This window comes from Anas platyrhynchos, chromosome 3, assembly GCF_047663525.1.
Source record: "Anas platyrhynchos isolate ZD024472 breed Pekin duck chromosome 3, IASCAAS_PekinDuck_T2T, whole genome shotgun sequence".
Lineage (NCBI taxonomy): Eukaryota > Metazoa > Chordata > Aves > Anseriformes > Anatidae > Anas > Anas platyrhynchos.
In genome coordinates this window covers 10457818-10467037 of record NC_092589.1, presented here as the reverse complement: position 1 = coordinate 10467037, position 9220 = coordinate 10457818, and the positions used below count along the sequence as shown (strand labels likewise).

General features: G+C 47.3%; 1 long non-coding RNA gene across 8 annotated transcripts in view; it reads left to right on the top strand.

Moving 5' to 3' along the window:
• The first annotated feature begins 433 nt into the window (after window positions 1–433).
• Window positions 434–9220, top strand: part of LOC106017177 (uncharacterized) — a 29024-nt gene continuing 20237 nt past the window's right edge. For 4 of the 8 annotated variants that reach the window (XR_002402294.4, XR_011807965.1, XR_002402293.4 and 1 more), the window contains exons 1-4: window positions 434–712; window positions 2459–2651; window positions 3311–3391; window positions 4644–6889. This is a non-coding gene — a long non-coding RNA (uncharacterized lncRNA). Of the gene's footprint in view, window positions 713–2458; window positions 2652–3310; window positions 3403–4643; window positions 7224–9220 lie in introns of those variants that run through there. The other 4 variants (XR_002402295.4, XR_002402298.4, XR_002402296.4 and 1 more) reach the window with 4 other exon arrangements.

Genomic DNA, 9220 nt, shown 5'->3' with positions numbered 1-9220 from the left:
TGTTTCCAAATACAGCCATTTGTAGATAGCACTTCCTCTATCACTCTGTCCCTGCCCCAAACAGATACAAGCAATGAACAGCACTTGGACGGGGCTCTTCTGTCATCTCCATGGCACCAGAAACTCCAGCAGCTTGACCCAGGGAGTGCTTTTCATCAGCTACAACCAGGGTACAAACTTCATTTTCAGTACATCTCAAAAGCCTTTTGGAGACTCAGCTGTGGGGGACCCCCCGTGCCTCCACATGTCATGAAGGGGCAGCACAGGTGGATGTGTCCTCAGGGAGGTCACTCAATGTTTCCAGCCAGGGTGGTTGATCAGCAGTGTGACCTTTCAAGGCTGCACAAATGTCTATTCCTACCCACCCAACAGCTGGCCAAAGGCTGGGGAGAGCTGGAGATGGCCCCAGGGCTGCCCAATCTGCCTCATTAGGTGGCTAAAGTGGCCCCAGGTGAAGGGCTGGGGTATTTGCAGGTTTTTGCTGAGAGGGAAGAGCATGGTGCCTTCCTGGCAGAGTCCACGGATGCTGGAGGGAACAATCTCCCCCAGGAGATTCATGGTGGCTCCTTGTAGGCTGCTGCCTTGTGTTGTCTTAAGTGCAGAGCTTGTCTGGCAGAGAAGGGTAGCAGGGGTGTGTTTTCATCTTCTGTGTGTCTGGCCAGCAAAATCCACTTCTCCCTGAGGCTAGGAGCATCGATCCTCGCAGCAAAGGGTAAGCTTTGTTTCTTTTCTTCCAAAGCTGTTCCCTCTGTGGCAGTAGGGCTGATGGTTTAGGAGATCAGAGAGTGTTGGTTGCTGTGTCAGGGGCCTGAGATAAGTGGAGAGGTTGCTCAGGAGATGTGTGTAACCTGGGTGTTAAAGCTGGAGGGGCAGAAAGCTCCAACAGAAAGTTGTATGACTGAAAATGATGGGGTGGTGGTGGTGTTTATGTCTGGGGGGTGCCTCAGGTGGGGGATAAGGATCTCTGTTTGCCTCTATCTATTCTCAGATAGACAGCAGGCTAGGGAGTTGCCCTCTTTGCTGTATGATACCTACAGTTGTGCTGAACCTGGTGGGAGTGCTTAGACAGTAAGTGTTCATGCAGACACTTGCAGGGTGAGGTACTTGATCTCTCTTTGCCTGATTTCTCTGCCCAGCTGACAGCAGAGCTGCTGGCATGATCCGTTTGTCTGAAGAGAAAAATATTTGCACTGTCTATCTCTAGCTGACTTGGGCCATCAAAGGTGAGCATCTCCTGGGACGCATGTACCTGTTTCTTCTAATCAGCACCTGTATTAGATGCCTGGGGCAGCCTGAAGGGCAGACAATGAATTGCTATATCTGTCCCTTTCCTCCACGCTGACCTAAGCTCCTAGCTCTCAAGGTGCAGCCAGGGAGCAAACCCTGACGTGAGGGTGTGGACAGGGCTTACAAACCAAATATGTGCCTTCCTTTGCTTGTCTACTTGCTAAGTAGCTCCAGCAGCAGCTCCTGCCATGACCCTTGTACACAGGGCTTGTGTTGTGGGAGCCATAGATTCATATCGAGGTGCAGCCTTCACATTAAACTTAGCACACCTGGAACTCCCTTCTGACCAGCCAAAAAGATTCACATTCAGTAAATGCACTGCGACAGATCTAAATACTTCTTTACTGTCCAGTCACTGTTCCTCTAAACGGAAACCTGTGAGTCTTCTCCTTGTCTGGAAGAATAAGATAAGCTGCTCCCAGCTGAGAGGGGGAAGAAAAACTTTGTATTGAGTTCAGTCCTGTTCCAAAGCCTGCTATGCCGCTTCAGGGGAGGGCATTAACCAGGAACCAACAAGCTAAACTTTATGATGCAATTAACGCAAAGGCATCATCTTGCCTCTAAATGCATCCCTGTGATGGACGTTGCATCTTGGCCAGTGCTTAGTCTCCTGCAAGCCGTTTGAGCAAGGGCAAGTTCTTTAAGGCTGGTAGGTAGCAGTGGGTTTTGGAGAGGAGCATTCACAAATGTGCAAGTTATTTCCTTTAAGGAAAAGTGTTTTTCTTTTCCCTTCTGCTCCCTGAGTCTCCAGCACCGCTGACGTAAAAATTATGAAGCATTTGTTTGTGCTTCTGTTTCTCACTTTGCCAGCACATGCAGCTCTTGGCACTGACAGCCTGCCTCTGCCCAAAACACTGAATTCTCATCTAATGAGATGAGCTGTTCTATTCTTTGAGTCGTGCCTGAATAAAGCCCCATCAAATCTTGCTGCTGGCTGCTTAGAAAGTCTCCTCAGGGCTTTACCAGGGCTGATGAGGAGTCATGAACAGGATCAAGCTGATGCTGAGTCCTGTGTCATGCTTGCAGGAGAGAAAATATTTTCTCTGAAGGAAAGGGACTTCTTTGCTTCATCATGTTTTTTAGCTCTAAGGTTTCTGAAGCCTGTCCACTTACCAACCGCTAAACATTCCCCCATGCTTTTTGATGTTTTTTGGTTGCTGCATTGTTGCAGGAGGAGAGACAACAACTCATAAAGGCAATCTGATGAGAGAAGGGAGACCTGCCTGTGACAGGCTGTGTTCTCGTTACCTGAGCCAAATCCGACTGGCAACCAGAGGACAACTTGCCTTGTCCTCCATTTTGACCAAAAAGATGGTGCAGGTGTCTTCATCCTGAAGAAGCGACAATAGCAACTGGTTCTACTGGTAGGCTCTGAGCTCCTGAAGTACATCCTGCCATGTTTCTAGCCTAAGGAAACAATCATATTCCTGAGACCTGGGTTTTTGAATAAGTTTGTGACCTGGTTGATTATGAGTTATTAACAACAACGAAGCAGGGAGCTGTGTGAGGAGTGGTGGTGATGTGTCCATGGAGCTGGATGTGTTGGAGGAGCTGAGTCTGGGCTGTGAACTTAGAGGCAGTGGCTGCACTCAAGGATGGGTCCCAAACAGGGTGACAGAAGAGATGAAAGGGCAGTGCCTAGCCTAGGAAATCCCTGGCACTATCTTTTGGAGTCCTTTAAATGCCAGCCCCTCAGGTCCCCCTGACAGCTGGCTGGAAGAGAGCACGAGAAGACCCAGGAAGTAATGGCAGAGCGGGGCACAGAGTGTGTTGCATTTAGTACTTCACAGGGCTTTCTCTTGCTCATACAAAACTGAAATATGTTCTCTTGGTTTCTAATTTAGCACTCAACAGATGTGCAACTGTTGACAGTAAAATGCCCATTAAAATTACTGTATCTCTAGCATTTCACCATAACAAGATTAATTCCCTAGCAGAGCACTTGCCTCCAACACCCAAGGAAGCAAAGCCAGTGCAATAACCAGACCTTTGCATGGAGTTCACACGTGTTTCCTCACCACAGGAAAACCAGCACCTTGAGACCTGCCTCGTGAGAGTCCCAGTGCTCCCTTCATTGCAGCAGGACGGGTGGACTGATGAGGAGGTATTAAATCCGTATGTAGCTTCTTCCTTACTTCAGCCTTCCCTCCTTTAATAGGGATGGGCATTTGGCTTGGGGACCACCCAGTTGTCTCCAGCTTGGCAGTCCTGCAGAGGGATAACAATTCCCAGCACATATAAGTCTCCTCTGCTTTGCACACATCAACGTTTGCTGTCCTAACATGCTGGCCCTGCTGCCCTCTGGCTTCTCTGAAGCTCACAACAACCCAGAAGGCATCAAAACAAGAATGACTCTCCACTGATTTCCACCTACTCTGGATGAAGCCTGAGATGTTCTCAAAACACGCTCAGCAATGCTCCTTGGTTTCTACTTTTCTTTTCTGCCTCAGTGCAAAGGTTAAAGAAGTGCCACTTTTGCCTGTAACGGATTTAAACAGGAGCGAAGCTTGAAGGGATCCTTGCCAGCAAGCTCTGCTTTCCCACCCAGCAGGAACGAGCCGCGTGGCAAATTGTTTGTTAAATTGAATCTCACGTTTTGTGCTCTGACAGGAGCAGAACATGAGGCGCCACAATCACAGCCCCGGCCCCTGATTACCTGCCGCAGCGTGCAAGCAGTAAGCACTCGCAATTTGTGCTGCACAGCCAATTCATCTTTAAACTGAAGCGGCATCTTAATTGTATCTGCTAACAGCCAGCTTCGATCAGAATTCACCCTGAGTCACTCCTGCCAGTCTAGCTGGGACCCCAGCACTCGCTTCTGCTGTTTAAGGGGCTCAGATGAGATTGTGTTTGTTATTTATGTATATGATCAGCGAAGCAGCTGTACAGATGCTTGGGGGCATTTATGTCACTTGATATTAAGTAGGAGAGAGGGCAGCTAGGATTTATGGCTTGGTGTGCAGCTCCTTCTCACAGCTTCTGCATGATTTGGGCAGGGTTGGGCTTGTGGCTGGCAGAACTGGCTGGGAGGTGGGGAGGGCCTCATCTTGTGGTTTGCCAGCAACATCAGCCATGAATTTCAAGGTGCTCTGCAGTGCAGCTGTGGCTCTTGCTGGTGTAGAGGATGCAAATGTTGGCAGGTGGAGTAAGGACAAACCTGTTTTCCAAGGCAAATGTGGGTGCAACTGCCTGCATGAATTTCCTGGTAGATGTTAAGCCCCTTCCCATTTTGTGGCAGGCTGATGCTAAGTCTGCAGACTTTAGGGTTCGGAAGCTGAGTGCAGAACTGAATGTTTGTGGTTTGTTTTTTTTTTTTTTTTTTTTTTTAAAAATCTTCTTTTCTCCCTGTCCCACAGGTCCCAGAGAAGGACTTCCCTCTCCTGCCAGCAGCACTGACTCTTGGGGAACAGCATCCTGCACCAGGGCTGCTAGGAGTAAACTCTGCTGAAACCTTTCTGAGCAGCAGCCTGATGAGTGCTACTGCTCTGAATCTTTTTTTTTTTTAATTGTCACTTTGGTTTAATTTGACATCAATTATTTGTCACACATTTCAGTAAGGTAATTTGGGTGTTGCGATGCACAACAGACTTGTAATCCTTATTCAGGGTGGAAATGGCAGCAAAGCAAAGCACTCTGCTCCTTGCATAAGGCTCCATTGCTGGCAGATGAGGCTGCTGGGCGCAGGGACACAGCATGCCCCTGGGCTGTACCCTCCCATACCTGCTTTTCCAACCTGTTAAATCACACTGCAATAGCAGACAAATTACTCTGGTGGCTAGTGGTTAGTTGACGAGATTTTTCTCTATTACTGCTTCAGCTCAAGTACTACGATGAAGCGAGGGGGGTGAAATTAATTCGATACTCTCCTGGACAATAATCACCTGGCTATGCAAACCCTGCTGCCAGATGTACTCCTTAAAATGCCTCTTTGGTTCAGCATCTCTGAACAAAGCACTTCAGCTCCCCGTGCAAACTGCTTGCTGTAAGTACAGCTCAAAGGCTTCAGAACGGTTATTAGCAAGGAGGAACCTAATGCAGTAACTGAAGAGAGGATCTGTTAGAAGAGATGTTAGAGAGTCTAGGATTTGCTGCACTGCCCTGTGAGCCATGTAAGAAAATGACAAGTGCTGGGGGACACGGGCCACCTTGCAGCAGGGAAACTGCACCAGGAGGCCGTAGTGCCCAGCTCCTAATTCCTCTATGAGCCTTGGATCCCTCTCACATCACAAGTGAGGCTTCCTACCTACTGAATGGAGACTTTCTTACTGCTTGGTGCATGAGGAGCCTTTCCCTGGCTGCTTTTTCCTCTGGGAACAGGAAAGGCAAAAGTTCTGGTGCTGCCCTGCAGGCTCAGAGCAAGTCACTTTGCTTTGGCTCCAGCACAGCTTGGAAGTCAGAGTCCCACCAGATAAATAAAGCTGCTCAGAGATTGCCTTCCTCCCCGCTCTGCCAGTGTCTCCTGATGACAAATGATGTGCCATAGCCCTGTCCTCTGCTAAGTTTGCTTCTCTGTGGGTTTGTCTTTGTGTGCTCTCTTCCCTGCTCCTGCATGTGCCGCCCATTGCAGCCCAGCTTCCCTAGCGCTGATCAGCTGAAGCTTTTCTCTGCGTTTTCTTTTTCCCTCTGATAAATCACTTCATACAGTACCCAGCTCCCCACCCTGCCCATGACCTCTGCAATGGCCACAGGCCTTCAGCCTGTGATTTCTTTTGCTCCTCGCCTCCTTTCAATTTGTCTTTTATGCCTGAAACCTGACCATTTATCAGTTGGTGAGAGCTGCTGTGTGGGAAGCCAGGCAGATATTATAATAAATAGGGTTTCTACTAGATGAGGGTAAATACTAATTTTGGCACGGAACCTGACCCTCCTCGCTCCCCCCAGCAGCAGCATCACGCAGGTACCCTGAAGTTGTATTGATACCTTCTCCAGTCTTAAAGTTTGATTTTAGGCCCACAACACCTTGTTAGAGTTAATCAAGAGAGTAAATGAACCACTTCAGTTTGCAAATCCCAGCACAGAAAGCCATGGGGTTGAATTTTCACTGCCGCTTGCAGGAGTCCTGTTGTGGTTGTGCTGCAGTCACCGTGCTGAGCCCACGCAGTGCGCTGGCAATGGGGTGCCTTCAGTGCACCCTTTAAATGCCTTGGGTGTGTGGGCAGGGTTTAACCTGCGGATGTTGGACGGAGAAAGCCAGGAGCAAGAAATGCTGGGTTTCTGCACTACTGCAATGCAGCTGTGTGGTTTGTCCATCCTGCCTAGGGCCTGACACCTTCGGAGCAATATCACAGTCCTGAGGCCCAGACGTTGGTGGCTTCTCCAAGCAGACGGGATGAAGGCTCGACGATATGTGTAAGGCAAAATAACTCGGTCACCTTATTTGCATTTTTCTCATGCCAGGCACCAATAAACAGAAGAAACGTTGGATGGAGACCAGAGGAGTTTGCAATTAACACATTAAACAGATCGACCGATGGCAGGATCAAAAGCGCTGCAGCCAAAAGCGGAGTAGGAAACGAGCCGCACGTGTGATGTGACCGTGGCTCTGTGCTGATGCCTTGATTTATGCGAACTTTAAAGGCCCATAGGAAGCTGATGCTGCAGTGTAAGTTCCTTCTCTTTTTTTCATGTAAACTGCTTCCCCCGGTCTGGCACCAAGCAGATAACTTCTCTCTCCTCCGTGTCTTTTTATAACCGCTTAATCTGCGGTATCTGATTCCTGCCTGTGCTGCGTACCCACTCTCTGCTAAGCAAGCTTTTGTATGTCTGCCAGGCAGAATTTTGTTGACAGAAATCACTTTGTCACCAGAGTCATGTGTATGCCTGATGAAATGCTTTTAACTGACAGAATGCTTTTAGTTGCATGAATTTAGTCAAATATATGATATTAAGTGGATTAAAACATGAATTTTGACAGAGGTTTTCCTCTGAGGAAAGAAGTTCATTGATCTTCTTTGAAGTGTGAGGGAACCATGAGGCCAGTTGTGCTTACTCTTAAAATTAATGTTATTCTTATAATTGCTACAGTATGTATTGGGGCATGATGAAGTAAGGGAAAGTTGTGCTAGAGCTTAGCAAATTCACCAAGGAGGGAGGTTTGGGACCAGAGGCTTTCCATGAGACATGGCACTGCCCATGGTCCGGCTTCTGTGTGCTGTCCCCCCCCTCCCCCCCCACCCCCCCCCCATATAATTTTCAGGATGGAGTATGGGTGTCTGGCAAAAATGTATGTATTTCCACCTTTCCTGTAAGACTTTTTTGTGTTTCATGATCAGTTCTTCCTTTTCCTTGTGCAGGCGTAGCTTCTGCTTTGTGGGTAGCATTCCTAAGGCAGGTGCATGCTCTACTTCTGCTGCAACAGCATGTTTAACTTCTTTTGTTCAGTGGTAGAAGAAATAGGTTTTGGGGGAAGGAAGGATGGAGAGGAGTTCTTGTTTCTTATGACCAGAGATCAGTGACTGAAAACACCGCTTGCTTTTGTGATGAAGATCCCTAAAGACATGCAGCATGTCTTCCAACATCAAAAAGCCTCAATTCTATATCTTGGGTCCTTGTATAGCTGGCTGATGGGTGCAAAGGGAGGGACCACCAGCGTTGATATCCATTGGGGTATTGCATGCCACTATAATAATGGCCAAATTATTCCTGGTATGCCTTTGGTAGTCTTCAGATGAGGTTCTAGAAGCCCTTTTGCATAAGGGGATAAACACCAGCCTGCAGTGGCAGAGCAGAGAACACATGGGCAAGGGGTGCCTAAGAAAGTAATGCTGTTCCCTCGGAGCTGCGAGCTGGTATTTGTATAAGTAAAGCATGAAAAATGCAACCAGGTATGTTTGGGAAGTAAAAACTAAAATAAGCCTTCACACTTCTTTTAAGTTTACTACTAAATTTTTATATATATACATAAAAATGTGTGTCATGCTGGTGCTGCTTTCCAATAGGGTGGCTTTTCTTTTGCCAACTGATTTGTCTCTAAAATAAACAACCAGTGTTGAAATTAAAGCAGATTAATGTAGCTGATTTGTAAATAAAAAGCAGAGTTAGCCAGGCAGAGCAGAAACATAAATAGAGAGACCAAATGTTATAATGCAAGAGGTTGATCCTATTTAAGAAAAGACTGTTATCCCTCTGCATGCTCACAGGAACAGAGCAGTAGGTTCATGGGCTGGTGGTGTACCAGAAATGCCACTGCAAGTATTTAGAGAACACTGATGAGTATTCAAATCAGACTAAAGAGCGTTTTGGAGGTCTGTGGTCCATGGCAATTATCCACTTGGAGGGTCTTCCTGGAAATAATCTGTTGACAAATTTTTCTTTGCTCGGTGTATTTTGTTGGTTGTTTTATAATTGCATTGTGAATCTCCCTAGGAGTGGGGAGAAGGGAGTTAAAACCTCCGTTTCTTCCCCTGAAAAATGTCTGAATTCATGGAGGTGGTTTAAGGTTTTAATAACTTGTGACGCAGAAGCAAAGAGGATACAGTCACCGCCACCTAATTTAGGGGATGTGGCTGATCATCACTGCTTTCGTGCAAGGAGAGCTTTGAATAGGTATTAAGGCAGATTATTCAGCTCAGTGTGCTTGAGCCATGCAGGAAAGTGAGGGAAGAATTAATTGGCACCTGGATGTGTCAGGGATGGGAGCGGTGACAACAGATGATAAATGAAAGGCGCAGCACTGAGAGCAGGTGTATGCGAGAAGGACAACATGATAAATGTGAGTCCTGATATTTGCAGTGCCTGGGAAAGCACTCCCTGTCTGAATCGAGTTCAGTAACTGCAGGGATGTTGGAGGTATGATGGTGACTTGATTGATTTAATTAGCTCTCATTAATGGCACTGAAGATGGTTCAACAACAAGCAAAGGAGAGTCTCACTAAAGCGTTGCATGTTAATTGCTTGATGATTTGTGTTATGGGATGGCTCTTTTGCATAAGTA